The sequence below is a fragment of the Macrobrachium rosenbergii genome, chromosome 30 (genome assembly GCF_040412425.1).
Source record: "Macrobrachium rosenbergii isolate ZJJX-2024 chromosome 30, ASM4041242v1, whole genome shotgun sequence".
NCBI classification, from domain to species: domain Eukaryota; kingdom Metazoa; phylum Arthropoda; class Malacostraca; order Decapoda; family Palaemonidae; genus Macrobrachium; species Macrobrachium rosenbergii.
In genome coordinates this window covers 15,603,263-15,623,502 of record NC_089770.1, presented here as the reverse complement: position 1 = coordinate 15,623,502, position 20,240 = coordinate 15,603,263, and the positions used below count along the sequence as shown (strand labels likewise).

At 36.2% G+C, this 20,240-nt stretch overlaps 1 long non-coding RNA gene across 1 annotated transcript; it reads left to right on the top strand.

Moving 5' to 3' along the window:
• Positions 1-402: 402 nt before the first annotated feature.
• LOC136855097 (uncharacterized) lies at positions 403-14,856 on the top strand. The gene is made up of 4 exons (XR_010857892.1): positions 403-490; positions 1,419-1,515; positions 1,881-1,968; positions 13,605-14,856. It is a non-coding gene; the product is annotated as an uncharacterized lncRNA (long non-coding RNA).
• Positions 14,857-20,240: the final 5,384 nt, after the last annotated feature.

The window sequence follows — 20,240 nt, the reverse complement described above, 5'->3', positions numbered from 1 at the left end:
CCCAGTATATAGTAGTATGAAAAGTGAATTAAAACCATTAATAATGATATAGAATTTAAATAAAAGCCTTTCTGGATGTCCTTTGGATTCCTAGAAAAATAAATTCCATCTATGAAGAAGAAAAATAAACTTCATCTATGAAGAAGAAAAATAAATTCCATCTATGAAGAAGAAAAATAAACTCCATCTATGAAAAGAAACAAAGGTGAGTAAATCTTTATATTGTTGCAATTATTTTGCATGCACTTATATGAAGCATAGTGAATAATTTCTGTATTAGTAAGGCCTACAGATTCAAAAGAAAATATATTTGTGGAAATTGGGGTTTTTGGGGATTTTTTATCATGAGTTTTGGGGATTTTTATACTAACCCATCTGGCAACACTACGTTAAAAGTCACGTGACTTGACTTGATGCTTTGTCCCTGGGCAGATGTCGTTACCATCATTTTATTATGTCCAAGTGATATTTCTTCCACATTATGCTACATGTAAGTCCCTTCTATGTACGTTAGACGTTCGTAAATTATTATCTTGGGCAAAAAATGTTTTTAAACAGGATATTGTTGCCAAGTTATCCTTTACTAGCCTAGGCTTATCAGGCCACAGTGTATGCATACAAATCTACCAACCAAAGCCCATCCCATAAGTTTCAAGATGCCGTCATAGCGAAAAATTTAGTGTTGTATGAAGTGCCTCAGGGAATAATTCATTATTAAGTTGTCGAGTGAAGATCTAGATCAGCATCGGGTAGGCTAGGCTGTGGTCTGTAGCATAAGTTCAAAGGTCTAGGCGTAGGCTTGAATATAGCCTACTCCAGCCCTAGGTTAGGCTACTTTATTGGTGCTGACCTCTGAAGTAGTTTTAAGATTAAATGGTGGAATTCTTTGCATTCTTGACAATTTTAATTTTTTTAATCCGGTTTGTTAACTTGAGATACCTAATGCACTTGTTAACATGTCATCTCAGAAATAGTTGTTTTTATATGGAAAGGAGACAGCTGTATGAAGATATTGCTTATGAATATAAACCTTGTCCGAAGTCAGATAATTTGAGAAATTTACTGAGATAATGGGAAATTTACAGTCTGTTGTTTATTATGTTTTTACTAACATCCCCAAGGGGTTGGCACTAACCACCATTTTGGGGTGGAATGGAGAAACATAAACAAAAGACAGTAAATTTCACATCTTGGTAAATTTCACAAATTATCTCACCAGTACTGTATTATATACACCCTTTTCTGCATTGTTTGAACAAAAATTTATATTACTAAACAATATCTTCTTGTGGCTGCCTCCTCTACATCTACCTGTTTAGTAACATTGTGGCATCAAAAAGGACATCACTGAAGTTTTTATATATACTAAGAATCTTATGATGAAAATGAAGGTAATGAGGTTCATTTATGCATTACAGAAGACAACATTATATGTTACTGGAAGTGCCAAATAAAATAATGCCACCATGACTGTAAAGAGCCCGGAACTGCCTCATTTTGCGGAAGATTTTAAAGGTACAGTTGCTTAGTCTCTTAAAAGTTGCTGGATTGTGTAAACACTTATTGTAATTTTCAGTGAACATTATTCCTGTAAAACAGATTTTATGTTATGATTCCAGTTTGATGCTTAAAGTTTGGCATGTTGAATAGTACATTACTGCCTATGAAATATACAAACATTTATCATTTATACACTAAAAGAGCACAGATTAGCAACAAGGAATGCTCTGTTATAAAAGGCCTTATGTAAAAATTGCCATTTTATATAAATGTTCATCATAATACTCATTTGTTAACCAAAACTATATGTTGAAATGAAATACCATATGTATGTAATTAACCAATTTTTTAAGGTAATTAATTATTGAATTTATTTGCAGATCTGCAGACAATGAAAGCTACAGCAATGATGGACCACTTTCTGGAGCATGCTTCAATTTTGGAAGTTTTAAAACCTCCTGTTAAATGGTGAGTTATGAATATAAACACATGCCCCACTTCATATACCAAGGTCAATCAGACATTTTTGAAGTCTATCATTAGTCACTAAAGTTTTCAGCCCCTGTATAGATTTTCCGCCCTTCCCTCCCCTTCAGGGGATGGGACTCCGCTGAATGAGTTAGGAGCTTTAACCATTGTAGGTGTTACTTTTGAGAAATGCCTAATGAAAGTTTCAGCAAATGCTGCACCAAAGTCAGGTATTTTTCATACAGCTTCATATATTTACAACAGCAATAAAATCATGGCAACCTTTTTTGGGTCATGTGTCCTTCCTTTACTAGAATACTGTTTTCTGGTGTAGATGTCTGCTACTGCAAAGATTTATCTCTTTTAGACAGTTGACTTGGACCATTGACAGATGGTCTCTTGTTTATCACATTCACAATTCATCCCTCATCCCTCTGTCTTGCCAAGAGCAACCAAATGTGCTTCGCTGTCAAACATCTCATTTCCAGAGGTCCTTTATTCCTCACACCATTTAACTGTGAAACAGCCTCCCTGAGGGTATTTTGTAATTGGAACTTTAAAAGTTCAAGCAAAGATGCAATGCATTACTACCCAAATACAATTCTTGTTTTTTTAATAATTTACATTTTTATTTATTAATTTGTCAATTTATCTGGTTTTCTAATAACTGTTCTTCTTTTTCTGTATCTCCATTTGCCTTCTGTTACTTCTTTCAAATGAACACCGTATAGTTTGGAAGCTTGAATTTCAAGTCAGTGGCCACTGTGGACTTGTTTCATTTGAATAGGGTCCAGTTTCATTTGAATAGGGTTCATCTTCTGAACAATAATAATAATAATTAGTCGATTTTCATCAGCATACATAGGTAAATTATCTTGACAAGTGGCATTGTACAGCAAGGGTTGTAAAATTGTTTGCCCAAGGACAAGTTATATTTAATATGCTCATTTGTCATCATGGTTAAGGGCAGATTTAGTAAAGGACTATTTAAGGTACAGTACATAATTTGGAAAATGATATGGTTTTGAATTAAAAAGTGCCCATTGTAGTTTAAGGGCTCAAGTTTTCTGTTGCTATTTTGAGATAAATTTATTTTCTCTAACAAGCAGGAATTTGAAACCTTTGTGAATTCGTCAAGAATTTGAAACCTTTGTGAATTCGTCAAGAATTTGAAACCTTTGTGAATTCATGTCAGAAAAGCAGTAGATGTGGAAGCATTAAAACTGCTAAGACCTGTAAGGAGACCCAGGAAAAAAGGTGATAAATGAAAGCCCAGGCCTGATTAGAAAAGCTGATGCAAAACATTTATGTTGATGATTGATTTGATGGTTATACAAAAAAGAGGATTCAATGAACTTTTAGAGCCATTCTTATTCACCCATGACTTCTTAGATGAACAACCTCAGAGGTCAGTGCACTTAAAATGAATCATTTTGGGCCATGGCTGCACCCACTTTTTAGCCCATTATTTTGCCTCCATTTGTGTGTCCTTCCAGCTGGCTGTCCAACCTCTCATTAACTGTGGGGTTTTTCTCTCAATATCACCATTAGATCTGTGTATTGTATCTCATGTATTTTCAGGATCTAATTATCTTGCTGGCCAACCTCTTTCCAACTTCCTTTTTCACTGCCTTCAGAAGTGGTGAATGGATAAAAGTGACCCTGTGCTTGGGCTTATAGCCTGAATTTCATTTTGATTAAAGAATAAGGGTTGTAACTTTTCATTCTGTTTATTGTACCAGTAAGTTGTAAATTAGGTGGAGCAGTACTTTCAGTGTTGGTTGACTCTACAACTGCCATATTTTTTGTAGTTTGTCATTTAAACTCTGGTAGCCTATAAGGTGACAAATATATTTTATGATTAAATAGTATATTTTTTCATGTTTCAAGAAGGATATTGACCATGCTTTATATTGCCTTTATGTTAAAAATTAGTTATCATGGAGTTAAAAGCCATTTTGAATGGGCCATTACTTATTGCCTGTTGAAATATGCCTGATTGCAGTGTAGAACGAAAATGGCAAGTGGCAAGTAGGTGGGAACTAATTTAAATGTATAATGTAGGATTCCTTATTGTCTCTAAGACCTCATTAATCAGGTAAAGGGCTGCTTATCTCCATTTATATAAGTTGTCTTCACGAGTGTCTTGGAGGCATTTTGTTGTTTGTTTGCTTCTCCATAGTTAATAGTGTCCTAAAAGGTGCAGGTGTTGTAGAGGTCTCTTACTTTGACTTAATAAGGGTTGGAATTCAGTATTTAGTCATTAGATATAATTAATTTTTGTTATGCATCATTACTTTTATCTGTTGTTCCTTACCATGACACTAGCCAGAATGGAGGTAAACAAAAAGTAGGTAAATAATAACACAAACAGATGTTGAGATATAAGCATTGTTATATGGCACTTTTAAGTAGCTTTTCAATCTTTCTTGATCTTCATAGCACTGACCAGCATGCATACTGTAGGTCTACTTGGGGAAGGTCTGTTCCATTGCTCTGAAGTTTAAGAAATGAAAGACCTCTGGTACAAGGCAGTGTGACTTCAGGGCACCTCATTAGAGGGTAGGTGCTGACAGTCTGCCAAGTGAATACCTCATATTTACTGTAGAGGGGAGGCTCCTGAAGCTGGTAGGAGTAGTTTCTATGTACAGCAAAATTGTGGCTAACAAGAAGAGAGGCAAAATAGTAACATTGTTAGTTTTCACCTAATTTTAATAGCTTTCTGATAGTGTTCTAACCTATTATCAAAATGTTTCCACTTATATTTTTTTCCACTTTGTACTCTTCTTTTTGTATGGCTACATAGGCTGTGACTCCATTTTGCTGTATGACACAGGCTTCATGCATCACTACCTTACAGCACTGTACTTTCTAATTGATTATGCTGTGAACTGTCTGGGTATATGCATATTGTTTTGCACTGCCAAATTCTCATCTCCTGAAATCAAGTGTTGCTACAATCGTATTCACAGTATCCTCTCATCCTCCACCTTTTTTCCCCTGATACATTTGATCTTCATTTCCCATCTTCAGGTCAGCAACAGTACTGAACCCCTTCCCCAGGTGGAGTACTTCCCATGTTGTTCCTTGTACAGCTTAGCTAGGTAGTACCAAAGATATATTGCGGCATCCCTCTGAGGCTTGACTGCATTCCATTTGATGGATGCAACTTCTGTAGTTGTGCATAATTTCAGTTTTCCCACTTTATTTTTTAAAAGATCCTTTTCAGGTGGCATTATGAGAGGAGAGATTGGATATTCATGATTGTTAAGGATCCTTTCAGGCTACATGCTCCTCCAGCATTTAATAACTTTGGTACTGATAGAATTATTCCCCATGAGTTCCACTCTAGACAAGAAAACTAGCTCTCATTGCTATAGTATTTCGTGGGAAGTAATGTAATAGTGTTCAGTGTAGTAGAATAATAGTGATTTTTAGTAAACAGCTTGCTAGAGAGCCTACATACACGCCCAGGATTCAGGGCATTGTTGAGCCATATCATTGGAAAGAGGTGTACTGCATATGCGAACCAGTACAGTAAGATGTCCTTTGTATATCAGCCTCTTTAAGCAAGTCAAACAGATTTTTACCTCTGCCGTGAGCTACAGTTTCCCAAAAGCTCGACATGATATTCTGTGTGAGTTATGTGGCACTGTATGTGTAGTGCAATTGAATTTGAGGGAATGGTATGCTGCTTTTAGTACAGTTTTAGAATATATACACATTGGGGATGCACTTTCCATTGCTTGAATAACCAAAGACAACTTATATATGGTAATGTCTGCTATTCTTGGAATTTGCCTAAGGTATTGGCCACAGGAACTTGTTTTAAATGCTGTACAGTACAGTATATCAAATTGCTATTGTTGTCATGCATTGGGCTTCAGGGCTTCATTGTAGCCCATTGTTATTGGCACCAGACTACTAAAGCTTGTAATAAATTTCAGCAACTCTTGTTGTTTTACTGGACAAAGATATGAAGCTTACATTCCTCTCTCCTTGTATCCAGACACACAACTAGCATGAATATCCAAGATTTCTTGAGGTACAATACACATTGTGTACTCTTAAGTACAGTATGCTCATTGTATACTCTTACATATTGCATGTGTTTATGCATATGCCTAAATTGTCAATTAAGGTGAAGAGACCAAGTTCTGACCAGCTTCAAAGGTGGGAGAGTTCTCCAACAATGCCATCCCTTGAAGGTGTTTGGTCCCGAGTATTGAAGTTCTTTGAACATTCTTCACTGTGATCTGTTTTATATTTATCACTTACAGAGCTTTGAAGTTTTTCTTGTATCTAGTACGTACCATCATGACTTCAGATGGTGATGGTTTGAGATTTTAAAGTTTAGCTAACTTTTGTTTGGTTAGTGGTTTCGATTGTAGAGAAGAAAATTAAAATATTTTTTCATTCAGACTATTTTTGTTGTAAGTGTAATTTACATCAGTAACTAGATGTGCATTAAATGTCGGGGGTTTACTGGATTCAGATAGGGTTTGTATTTGTTCTGCACTTTGGGGAAGCTATTTGCTTTAGAATTAAGGGAATCTTTACCACTGTTTGTTTTTATTTTGCTCCACTCTTAACATACGTTCCACTTAAGTTCCCCGCCTACAGAAGAGACTCCACCAAGCAGAGAGCCCTTCAACAAAAAGTTCGGGACATGCTAGACATGGGGGCTGTAGAAGTAGTGAAGTACAAGATACCAGGTTTTTACAGCCACCACTTCTTGGTAGAGAAAGCATTAGGGGGTTGGAGACCCGTTATAGATCTGTCAACCTTGAACAGCTACCTGTGTCTAACTCTGTTTAGGATGGAGGTGCCCGAGTCAATCGTGGCAGCAATCGGGGAAGGAGACTTCATGGTCTCCTTAGATCTTCAAGACGCATACCTCCACATCCTGATACATCCTTCCTCCAGGAAATTTCTATGGTTTGCCTCTGGGAAAGTCACTTACCAGTTTAGGGTTCACTGCAACAACTTAGCAACAGCTCCCCAAGTTTTTACCAGTCTTTCAGCTAGTTTCAGAATGGGCCCACAGGAGAGGAATTCATCTACGAAGATACATGGACGATTGGCTCATTATAGCATGGAAAGCAGAACAAGCCCTGAGGGACAGGGACATGGTGTTAAATTTGGGCAAGACCCTGGGAATTCTGATCAACCCCAACAAGTCGGACCTCATACTGACACAAAAGATTAAATAATTTGGTATGATGATAAACAATGTTCTTTCTTGGGATGTATCTGCCCGTTAGCATCAGTCCCTTGAGTTCTGACCATTCGTGTATCTTTACTGCTAATTGATTTAGCACACGGGAGGTTGTTCCTTCTCGCCTGTTTAAGTATATAACTGAGGTGTTGTCGCTCATGACTACCATGGTCTACCTTTTAGGCACTCCTGAAAAGATTCAGAGTCAACCAGGGTGCTTACATCTCCAAGACACTGATGTGTTCCTGACATTCCTTTCCCAACCACTTGCCTGACACACACTTTTTTAGGCGGGCACCCCAGGCCCTTCATGGTGTGTCTGAGTTTACTAGCATCTCCGGAGCTGACTGGCTTATTTGCAGTCCCCACAGACGGTTCCGCAGATATCTGCACCACTGCAGGTCCTGTTTGTTTTTTCTGTTACTGCTATCAAGTCTTTCACTAGTCTTGCTTGACCCTTGCCCATTTCGTTTAAATTCCACAGCAAGGAACCCCTCCACACATGACCCAAGGTTTGATGGTTTTTCCATTCCCTCTCTCAAGGACTTCATGGGGAATAATCAAGAGGAAATTCTACTATGTCCTGTCAGAGTTGTGAAAGCCTACCTGAAATGGACAGCTTCCTGCAGACCCGTGAAACGTAGGTTGTTCATTAGTACTGGCCAAACAAAGAAGGAGATATCAAAGAACACGGTCTCCTTTTGGATGAGAGAGGTGATAATAAAAAGAGCTTACATTTCAGAAGGTAGTGCAAGTCCCGTCCCAACCAGAGGCAAGGCACACAACATTGGAGGTATAGGTCCTTCAGTAGCCTGCAACAAGAACTATGCAGTTGGACAAATCCTGCAAGCAGGCATTTGGAAGAGACAGATGACCTTTACCTCTCTCTACCTAAAGGACTTATAAATCTGTAGACACATTCACCTTGGGTCCAGTTGTGACAGCACAGTAGGTGGTTTAAGGCATAGAGCCACTACACAGCTCCATCACAAGACTTAGGGCTGGAACTATAGCTCCATCAGTGTAGTGACTTGCTCCTTGAAAATCGGGGAAATCTAGAGCAAGTACATTTCACTGAATGTTGTTTTACAGGTTTAGATATAATGGATCATACCTAGAGGTGAATCTCTTATATATGAAGGTATAGGGAGTATTTGTATTGGAACAAATAACAAATTAGAAATAAATTCGTGTTTTTCCTAACATACGAACCTACACCTTCATATGGATAAATTACCCTCCTCCTTCCTCCCCTCTCGCTCCTTCTGTGAAGGGGTTGCAGAGTTACCCTGGGGCTGGTTCAGCAATTGACCATGAGTGATAGGATCAAACCAGGGGAGACTAGGGCAAACAGGAAGCTAGTAGATTTCAGTAGAGCAAGTCTACATTCAGCCAAGGCACTCGAAGCGCAATGGGAATCTATATATGAAGGTGTAGGTTTGTATGTTTAGAAAAGTAAAAATTTATTTCTAATTTGTTATATTTACAGTATCATTTTTGAATACCCAGATTTTATATTTGATACAAGTACTGTAAAGAATTCATTAGTCTTCAGCCTTTTCCAATCTGCTTCATTTTAAAACTTTGTCCATTTTTGAAGATTTTACAGAGTTCTGATTCCTTAGGTAACTGTAGCTCATTTTATTTTATGATGGCCACACCTCCTTTGGGCTAACCCAAAATTGTTTTTAAAATGGTACCCTTTAGCATAGTAACAATTTCTGTCTTCAACAGATTGCTTAGCCATGTTTTGGTGACCTTGCTCTTTACAATACAAAACATACAGAGCTACAATATGGATACAGTCTTGATGCCTGTGAATAGAAAAACATGTGATACACAATGTTCTTTGTAAATAACGCACGAAAAATGATTAAAATGCCCACCTGGCACATTTAGCTGATGATCCAGATGTATTCACTTCTTGAGCATATCCTGAGTAAAATACATACTTTGTAATTCACTTATGCTTCTCTGTTTCCCAACCTTATACCTTCAGTCTTTTACAAAGTAGTCAATACGTCCTGTTAAGCTTCCTCAGTGTTTTCCCTCCCTGTCATATACCATTTCCTCAGGTTTGTTTAGGGTAAGGACTCCTAGATCCCTGCATTGGACTTATGCAAATTAAGGGCACTGGGTTCTCATCTTATTGGTATGCATTAGAAAAAAAGTGGTGGGCCTGCCTTGTTGTTATATTACCAGGCTGTTTAGCTGTGAAGAATTGTCATGGTTAATTTCTTTAGTCTTGTTTGTTGTTGCACTATCCTTGTAGTTCATCCAGGGTGTTGGGGTGTTCTCCCTACTGTCTTGAAAATTAACATTTTTCCGTTTATTTACTTGGACATCCATAGTTGGGTACCTTGGGCTAAAAAGTACTTGTTGTTTTGACTGCTGTCTAGTCAGAAGTTATTAGAAGTTGAAGTGATGTGTTTTCTAATAATTTTAAGATGCTGATTACAATGTAGTAGACAAGTTACCATTCTTACAGTACTCTGAGTTTGCCAGAATATTGACCTATATGTACCTGTAAAGTACCGTAGCTTGAATGTAAACATCCCTTGACAGCTGAAATGCTTGCAGGAATCAGTTAAGCACAGGAAGTGCCTTTTAAAATCGAACTAGCCATTATCAAGAAAATTGACAGCATAAAGGAGTCCAAAATGTCTTAATTGTCTATTGATGTACTGTCATTTAATTTGATTTGATTCACCATAAGAATCATATCAAGTTAGTAATTTACGAATTGTAGGCCACACTTAAATATTCATTCACAGTTAAGGAAGTGAACAATAAAAGAAAGTTGTTGGTTTTGTTTTGACTAGCTTGTACAAAACATCTGGTGTTCCTCAGGACAGTGTTCTTGGATCAACATTGATTTTTGGATTTACTCATGTCATACTCTTCAGGCCATGAAAATAAGATAATACAGTTTACAGATAGTGCTACTTCCATAGTAATTTGCAGTTATTACCACCTTAATGCATAATGAAGTGTGTAGCAGCTAACCTTAATAATTATTAGAGTTTTAGAATGAATCAGTAAATTTTGTAGTTTAGAGTGGCTGAAGCTAAACTTTGGAAAAATCAAAACTACTGTATTCAGTGGTCAGTGTCCATTCTTCTGTTCCAGGACTCAAAACCCTAGGTAACAGTGTAAATAATGATAATGAACGTGACTTTGCAAACTGCAAGTTTTGTGTCTCCCAGCTTATAACCCTTCCAGTCACAAGACCTTTGCAGTGATTGAAAAATTGAAGAAATTTTGTCATTTTCCATTTTCAATTAAACCAGTTGTGAAATTTTGAAAAGCAGTACTTTGATGAATAAAATCTAAACTGTTATTATTATTAAAGACAGTTCCTTTTTTGCCAGCCTTATGATAGTTAAATAAATTATAGTTTAGTGGGTGGTTAAACTTTTAAATTATGATAATAATCCTGAATATCCCAGACCCTGAGCTGTGATAACCAGTGTTCTACTTTGATTGCTGTCTGTGAACATATTATTCATGCTGTGGCACTCATTTTGGTCTCATTTCAGTCTCATTTCAAAGCAAAGTACTTACACTTTATAACTGGTATGTCAGAAGGAAGGCCAAACACAAAACTGAACGTCAAAAGGTTGTGTTTAAAATTGCTGGAAAGGTCACAACATTATAAATGATCAAGAGGCTCAAAGAACATACAGAGTATGTGGCAAGAAGTTTGGGTATTACATATATTCTCAGAGCCTTTGTAGTATATATGATTACTGAGTAGCTCATACCTTAATGTGTTTCAGTTACTACCTGTGTTTTAAAGTATCTTGACAGGACTAAGTCGCCAGTGGCTCAGGTTAGGGTAAATAAATCTGGTATCTGAGGATGGATATTGTTTCATTACTTTCTTCTTTCTATATGTGTGCTTGTTGCTTCTCTTAGCCTAGGGCAAAATGCAGATGAAAACTTTTGGTGCCACTTTTCAGAAACAGATGGATTCAATTTCAGACAAAAATTTACAAGTAGAATCTGGTAACTAGGTTAAATTAGGGTGTATTGGTCTTCATCATTCATTTACTTATGTCTTGCACCCTGAAATAGGTTAGGATGTATTGGGTGTGCATTGCATTCACAGCATCAACTTCCGAAGACCTATTGCCATCTATGAGTTTTGGCTGACACCCTCATGGCATGGACCAGTCTTCATCATTGTTAATATTTTTGCCATTTTTCCATTGTTAGGATAAAGGTGAAATAACTTATCTCCTCTGCCTTCAACACTTTCTACCTGAATTTACAGGTGGTCCAGTTCTCTAAGCTCACTTTTCATGGGTTTTTTGACCTACTGCTGCAGTTATACTTAGTTTTTTCTGAGTAACTACTTTTCACTGCCTTAGTATTATTATTATTATTATTATTATTATTATTATTATTATTATTATTATTATTATTATTATTATTATTATTATTATTATTATTATTCAGAAGATGAACACTATTCATATGGAACAAGCCCACATGGGCCATTGACTTGAAATTCAAGCTTCCAAAGAATATAGTGCTCTTTAGGAAGTAAGAGAAGGTAAAGGGAAATACAGAGTGAAGAGATCTCACTTATTAAAAAGAAAAAAAAAGTTAATAGATAAATAAAATTGTAATCAAATGCAAGGAGATTAGCTTTAAGTTAGTAATGCATTGCATCTTCGCTTGAACTTTTGAAGTTCCAATTGCACAACATCCTTTCACGTACTTTTTCCAAGTAGCCATTGGTACCTCTTCTCATCACTGGTCCAAGCAATATGGTGTCTTATTTCTCAACCTAGGTCAGTCCTGCCAGGTTACTGGTTTTGTGGAAGACTGGAAAAAGGCCAGCTTGGAAATTTTAAGTGCATTAAATGTGGTACATTAATCATTTTTGCAAAACAAGTGACAGTAACTTAGTCTCTGATATCAACCCATTGAGGTTCAGAAGACACCAGTTGATGTCATCATAATCCCAGCTTCTTGACATTTTAGTTGTCATGCGACATCCATGAAAACTGTTCACATAAGTTTAACTCAGTTTTGACTTTTTGTGTTCTTATTTTCCTTTGTTTAAATGTACTGTACTTCTATGAATTAAAAGTATTAAGCTTTTAAATGACATCAACAGGATTACATCATGAAAAATGAATTTACAGTTCATCAAAACAGAAGAGTATTTGAGTGGCTGTAAGCAGTCTGTGTTTGATTTGCCACAGAGTGGTTTTAGAACTCACCAGATTTATCAAAAAGGTTAAAAGACTCTTAACATGCTGGAAATAACTCTAGACAGCTTTGTAAAAGATTTAGTGTATTGAAAGAATAGTTCTCTTGTGAAACAAGGGAGAATTGCTTTTAGGGTAGTAATGCTTTACATCTTTTCATGAACTTTTGAAGTTCCAGTTATACAGCATCCGTGTGTGCAAAATACAGAACATGAAAAGTGTGCAGTTATTCAGATAACTGCTCTATATAGTAACTATTGAATAGAATTGTTACAGAAGTTAACAAGCAAAACAGTAGGCATATTGAGATAACCCAGGGGATACTATCCTTACTGGCATTACAAATAAGGGCCAGTGACTTTAATCAGAATGTCTTTTGATAAATTTTGAATTTGATTTTCTTGTTACTCCACTGATGCCATTAAAGAACAATTGATTTGTTAGTTAGTGTAATATTGACTGCAATACTCGTAGACTGTTTGTATTTTCGTGCTCTGTAGTGTACAAGAACAAATGTAATGTCTACACATTTTGTTTCCCAAGTGTTCATCTTTTTTTTTTTTTAACACAGACCTGGGCATTAAGAATTTAACTCTGTAACTTTCTATAAATTTGTATTGATTTTTGTGAGGGGTGACATCAGTTGTCAAAATTCTTTTTCTACATCTTGCACAGAATATTTGCTAGTTCTGAGCAGATATGTGCTTATAGACATATGAAAAGAGAATTATTTTGAAATTGTTAATGATAACTGGGTTTCTGCTATGCCACCAACATTTTATTTACTCGCTGTGCAAAGCCTTAACGTCATGTTTTTGTTGAGGTTGTTCATGTTTCCGTAAAAGTGCTGAATGGTTTTCAGTCCTGTTAGTTTGAAATTCAGGGTTTTATAAAGAGTTTTGTATACCATTGCCATATTTTTCTTTTACCATTGCTATTTGTATTTACATTTGTCATTTTATTGATCTGGGTTCCATATTTGATCAAAACCCTCTTAATTTTGTTTAGATATGAAAATTCAATATACAAGCTTGTATGATGAATTAATTGGCCCTGTCTTGTTCCATGTGAATGGTTTCCCATTGTGAATAATAGTTTAAAAATAACAAAAGCAATGTATGCTTAAACTTCAACATTGAATGAAATTTGAATGCATAAATGTTACCACTGTATTGACAGCATTTTTTGTATTACAGATTGTTCTTGAACAGCAAGAGAGTATCACCATCAGTGAAGGAGATCCACTTGGACACATTTCCTCCATTCATTTCTGTGATGGGCTGTGGACACTTTGCTCGGAGTTATAAAAATGTCCAGTCTAGGAGGAACTTGCAGTTTTAACAGGTGGTTTCAGCAGAAATGTCATTGCGCAGAATTGAAATCATTTTTACATTATACAAAGTAGGCTTGAAATCACATTTCCCAAGCTTTCATTTCCACAAAATTCAACAGATGTGCTTTAGTACTTGAAAGTACAGTATCATGAAACATGAAACTCATCCCACAGTTGTTGAGCACCTAATCTTTTTTAGATTAGCTTGGGACCCCGAGTTTCAAAAACTATAAAAAGCAAAAATTCATTACAGTTGACTTCCTCCTACTAAATTTTTTTGTTTACAGATAATGTTTGCTATTAGCATGTAAAGGATATTTTTCATTAATTATATTCTTAAGTTTTTATTTCAACCAGTTTGTATTGTTTCAGGATTTTGGAAGTTTGATGAAAAGTTAAAGGATTTATATTCACTTTCCATATATCAAACAGTGGCCTCATTCAATGTATTATTTGGGAGCAAAGTTTAGCCTAAGCCCATTCTTACACTGACGAGGATTATACAGTACTTTATTTTTGTTCAGCTATAATATTATTTGCTTATAAAAGAAAAATTTTCTGCCTTTGACAGTGGGATTTTTAATATTTTTGAGCATATTCACAAATGAGTTGGATTTTTTCCCCACTTCATAATAGAATGAATTAAAATTCTTTGGCTACTCATGTTGTCATTATTATTATTATATTATTGGGTAATTTAACCAGATCACTGAGCTAACTTAACTCGACAGGCCTAACCCAAAGGATGTGTCCAAATTAATGATAGAGTTTTTATTTTATTTACCTAAATTCAAGCTCAACAATTTTGCAATTTGGTTTGTTGAAAATATTGGAGAATCTGGTATAATGCTGAAGTAATTAACTTCATGCTGTTAAAAGTCTGTATTGTTATATTTGAATTGATAGTAAATTCAAGAATATTTTGTTGTATTGTAGCAGGTCAGGTAACTTGTAAATAGTGAAGTTCGTTTAAATGTTACAATTTTGTTTATTGATTCACAAATTGGCCATATATTTGGAGGAATCTACACGTTGTAAATACTAGACGTAACAGTAACACATTTCCTAAATTTTATCAAATGTTAGTCATTGTGTTGATGTTTTGATTTTTTTTTTTATAAACTACCATTGTGATTTCTTAAACCTCACATTATTGGGTAAAGTTTAGTGTGTGTTTTGGTCAAACATACAAGTGATAAGTTCAGTTTTTTAAGATAATGTTGATGGGTTGACCCTTAAATGCTTGAAATTTAAGGTGGTGATTAGAATTTTGGTTTTCCATTACCTCAGCATTTTGCTTTTGTGAGGTACAGTATCATCAGTTGTTTAATCAGCTTTTGCTGGATAACTCTTGAACTTTTAACAGACCTGACCTAAAACTGGTTGACAGCACTTTTGTAAGTTTAAATTTGGAAGTATCTTTGTAAGTGGCTGTAAAATTTTTGAAGTTCTTCGTTTTCGGTTTCTTTGTGAAAAAGCACCCAATATTTTGTCAACTTTTTTTACTGGATAACACTTGAACTTTCAGCAGACTTGACTTAAAACTGTTTGACATTGCTTGTAAGTTTAAATCGAGGAGTCTTAGTAACTGCTTGTAAAACTCCTAAGTTCCTTGCTTGCAGCTTCGGAACTACTATTTCATTGAAGCCGTTTATTTATATATGTTTAGTTTTGTTGATTTGCTTTGCATCACCTCTTGGTTTTGTTTATTGTTTAGGACATATGGTATACTGTATTGTGTTCTGTTGGAGCTTACCACTGGATTTGGTATCCTTTTGTCTTTTTTCGTAAGAATTTTCAGTAGATTATGAGCTATAATGGTTGTGGTCAGATTCTCACTTTCTAGTGTTTAATTGGAGGTGTTGCAAGTGTGTTCTGACTGGAGGAATTTGTGTTGGGTACTTTGACCAACAATTTTGTCATTTCCATAGGTCTTGAGATTCCATGGTCTAGGATTCATAGGGAGCAGGATGCTCTCTCTCTCTCTCTCTCTCTCTCTCTCTCTCTCTCTCTCTCTCTCTCTCTCTCTCTCTCTCTCTCTCTCTCTCTCTACTCTTTATATATCATCAGTCTAGCTTCATGCTTTTGATTCTCGTCCTGAATAGCCTTTGATGGGATTTCAAACCCTCCATCTTCATTTCAGATTGTACCACCAGTGACTTTCATACTGATTTCCAACATCAGGTGATACTCATTATTGAAGGATGGTCCTTCTCATCCTCTTTGTTAGATAGTCATCCTCTGTAAGGCATTTGATCTCTGTTAGAGAACTTTCAGACTTATATTAGTATTCTATAAGATAACCGAGGAGGCGCTGGGTTTAACCATACAGTTATCTTGAACTGTTAACTGTTAGTGATCTCTATACTTTCCCATCTTGAACTCTTAATTGTTATTAATATCTGTACTGTGTAAAGAAGTTTAAGGCCAAACATGCTGATTATAAGCAGATACTTTACTCCAGCGTAAGTATTGTTTTTCCCTATTGTGTCATGGCTTTGGTCGAAATCTTCAATATTTTCAATAGTGTAAGGCCACAGATTAATAGATTCATCTACTTTTCTACTAGTTGTTTCAGGGGATGAGTACATGAAGACAATAGTTTTCTTTGAAGTATAACTTCTGAAGATAGTACTCTGAAACTTCACTTTTTAACCTGTTTCGTTGATGGTAATCCTTTTTAAAGGTGTGTCATCTCTAGCGATGGTTTTCTTGCCAGCTAGGTATTGGGTAATTTGGAAATCCGGAGTTATTTGATGGCTACAAAACTTGGCAAAAATATGGTTTGTCAGGATTGTAAGATATGTCATTTTGAAACCACTCAATGGTAAAGAGAGAAATGCGTAACACGCATTACTTCGGTCATAAATGACTGAAACACCCGAGATGTGGAAAAGTATTACACATATGCAAAAAAAAACACTACTGCCAAGAATGAGCATTATTAATGGCCAGTACAATGCGGAATTGTAGCATAACAAGCCAAATTAATTGTATTTTGACACGACTAAAATTATAGCTGAACGACCAATTTTAAGTTGTGATAGAGTTTACCCATTGAAAAGTCTGTAGCCTACCCTCTGAAGGCAACGTCCATACGATGCAACTTTGTTCGATGTGAAATTGAAGTCGGGAGCCGAGAAACAGCCGTCCAAGGCATTGGTTTCTCTGCTAATGACATCACATCGAACAAATTTCGATAGTTAGGACGCAGCCTAAAGCCCCTGCGTCCACACGATCGAACTTTTGTCCCGCACGACAGGCAGAACTTCGCCCGTTTCCAACGTCACACCGGACAAGGTTCGTCGAATTTTGTACGATGTGACGCAGAAATTTACCCGCTTCTGACGTCACATCGGGGAAAGTTCGTCGGACAAAGCAGGATCTTGTGTACGCAACCGTAGATGTGAAAAGGTACCCAAAATTTCGGTATACTGAAAAGTATGGTTGAACGATATCTTACAAATATATATAACTGAGTAAGTGTACCTAAAAACAAAGTGTCGTGCTGACACAAGCAGATTTAACCATGACTTCACCGGTTAGGAAACCCTCCCCTTCCCGGTAACGTAGGTTCCTTACCACTATGATGGCACGAAGATGAACAACATAGATTGCCAGTTTCAACCCGTGCTAATCCATCTGAAACGATGGCGTCATAATCCATATCCCATAAAAGCGGTTAAGGTACAGACCCCCTCCATAATGACGTCCGCCCTGTTATGATCTCTCAGGGAGTCCTTACAATGCTTAATACTTATTGGTTACTGCTTTTTTAATGACCTCGTGGTAGGCGTGACTTTTGTAAATGTATATTAAATGCTAAACAACCAATCAATATTTGTCTTATTTAATTCCAATAAAATATTTTTTGGGAAATTACTCGTAAGGATAAAGAAACTAAAGGAATTTTCCATTTACCCCTCTGGGCCAGCATTGCAATGCCACGTGCGCGTGTCCTCGGCACGAAGTATTATCATAAGTAGTCAGTTAACCAGCATTTCTGAAACCGTCTCTGATAGGACTGTTTTCTAAAGCTGTTTGCTTTTGATTGCCAAGATGGGAAAAAGCCTCAATGTACTTTCCTTGTGGTTTCCAAGATGGTGCCTAAATATCTCTGACGCACGAAGAATATTTGACCCTTTTCAAACATCAAAAAGTTATGACGGGGGTCCAAGATGGTGTCGGGGTAAAGGTTTTGTTTACCACTAAGACAAAGCGTTGGTTTACGTTCAACTCTTATGGCTGTGACTGAAGTTGGTCTCTGCTTTAGTACTGTTTTAAGCTTGAGCCTGGCTTGACAAGACATAGAGTCTATTGCAACATGGCGTAAAAATCCCGCAGAAGTTTTGCCACCAAAATTTCGCACGACTTCAGTGGCCAAAAAAAAAATCCTAAGTCAAGTTCTCTCTCTCTCTCTCAGACACACACGCGTCATTTTATAGAAAATGGGTCTTCTAGCATATATTGAACCTCATAGAAAACGTTACAACGAGAAGCAATATATCGGTTACTATGACATATATTCTCGAGTATTCGGCACTTGACGTGGACTTTGTATTTGATAGAATTCTTGACTTAGAGCAGTAAACGTTAATTTACTCGTAAATATTAATTTATAAGGCTATTCTATCGTCATTTTCAGAGATATTCATAAAGAAAACTGACGTCTTTCTTATTTCGGAGTTGACTAAAATAACTTTGTAAACTTCAGGGGCTAAACGCATCCTGTTCTCAGACATTTTTCAGAATTTTTCCGTCAAATTTTACATCAATTCGTCAATAATTGTGGCGAAATTAAAGTCTTATCATGAGTATGAACATGAAAGACTTCAATTTACCACAAAATTGGCTTCTCACGTAAAAATTGACGGCAAAATAGTAAAATGTCAGGAAACATGGTATTGTCACACCTCATATGTAGCAATGCTCTATAGAGTGACTTTAAATTCCTCGATTTCAAAATGGTCTAATTTAGTTGAACATTTTAATACTAGAATTGTCAATTTTAACTTGTTACTTCTGTCATCTGATTTCGTTCTTTCAAATACCTTTCTCTGGCAAACTTTTTCATGCAAGTTTGATGAGACAATGATTTTAATTCTAACTTGTAAAGCACGAAGTTACATGATTAGAGGGGCATATTTCTTACAAGAAAATATATATACACATTAAATCTGATTATTTGCTGTATTTTTACAGCAGTTTTTGCTGACAGTTTCAATTTTTCTTCAAAATCACATCTTTTTTGCTCTCTCATATTTCATATAATTGTTTACTTTACACTTTTAAGTCTTAGCCTATTATTATTACATGCACCAAAATATTGAAGTTTTTCTGGGCTAAATTTCTTTAAATTGAACTGATTCATAACTTTTTAAATTTAATGCTTAATTTGGTGCTATTTTCAGTCTACTTGATATATTCGTCCACAAGATTAATTTGCAAAGTATAACATGATATTAATTGATTTTCTCAGACTTTTTGGATTAAGTTAATTACAAGAATTTCACAAATAAACCAAAAATAAGTTACTAAACTTTATTGTATTTCAAATTAAAAGTCATCCTCCAGTCTTTTGTAACAACAAAAGCAATTAATTGCATCGAGACACATACAGTCCCCCCAAAAGCAGACAAGTGACCCAAACCCCTTCAGATGGAATAAGTGTGCCTTGAGGTACACTGCCCCCTCCCAAAACAAACCACCAATTCGTCTTATAGGCCTAATGATACCATTCAATGTAAGTGATTGAGTCAGGTAAATGGTCAGAGACGTGCAAAGCTACTGTCCTCCTGCCCCGTTCTTCTTCCCCCAGCAGGACAGAAGGTCGGACTAACGTCAGCCTTCACCGTACACGTGGACCACCAGGCCAGTTTAGGTTCTGTGTGATATCTCTTGCAGAAATCCACCCCATTGCCAGTAATAAGAAAAATTAACCTCATTAACAAGTAATTATGGAAAATAATCATCCTCTCTGATGGGTAATTAGGGAAAAAATCCCTCTTTGATAGGTAATTAGGAAGAAAACTAGCCTCATTAACAGGTAATTAATGGGGAAATTAGCCTCATTAACATGTAATTAATGGGGAAATTAGCCTCATTAACAGGTGATTAGGGGGAATTTAGCCTTGTTAACATGTAATCAGGGAAAAATCTGCCTCATTACCTGGTAATTATGGGATAAATCAGCCTCATTAACTGGAAATTAAGGGGGAAAATTAGCCACATTAACAGGTAATTAGGGGGAAAATTAGCCTCCTTAGCAGATTAGGGGAAAATTAGCCTCCTTAACAAGTAATTAGCAGAAATTAGTCTAACAGGTAATTAGGGAGAAAATCGGCCACATCAATTACGAAGAAAAGTCTAGCACCTGACTGGAACATTCTCAAATTTTTCAGCTTCCGGTTTTTACAAGACTATGAAAGCTGTTTTGCAACGATCACAAGGATAAGGCTTAAAGACTAAGAGTGAAAGACTAAGAATAGCTTCATACTGC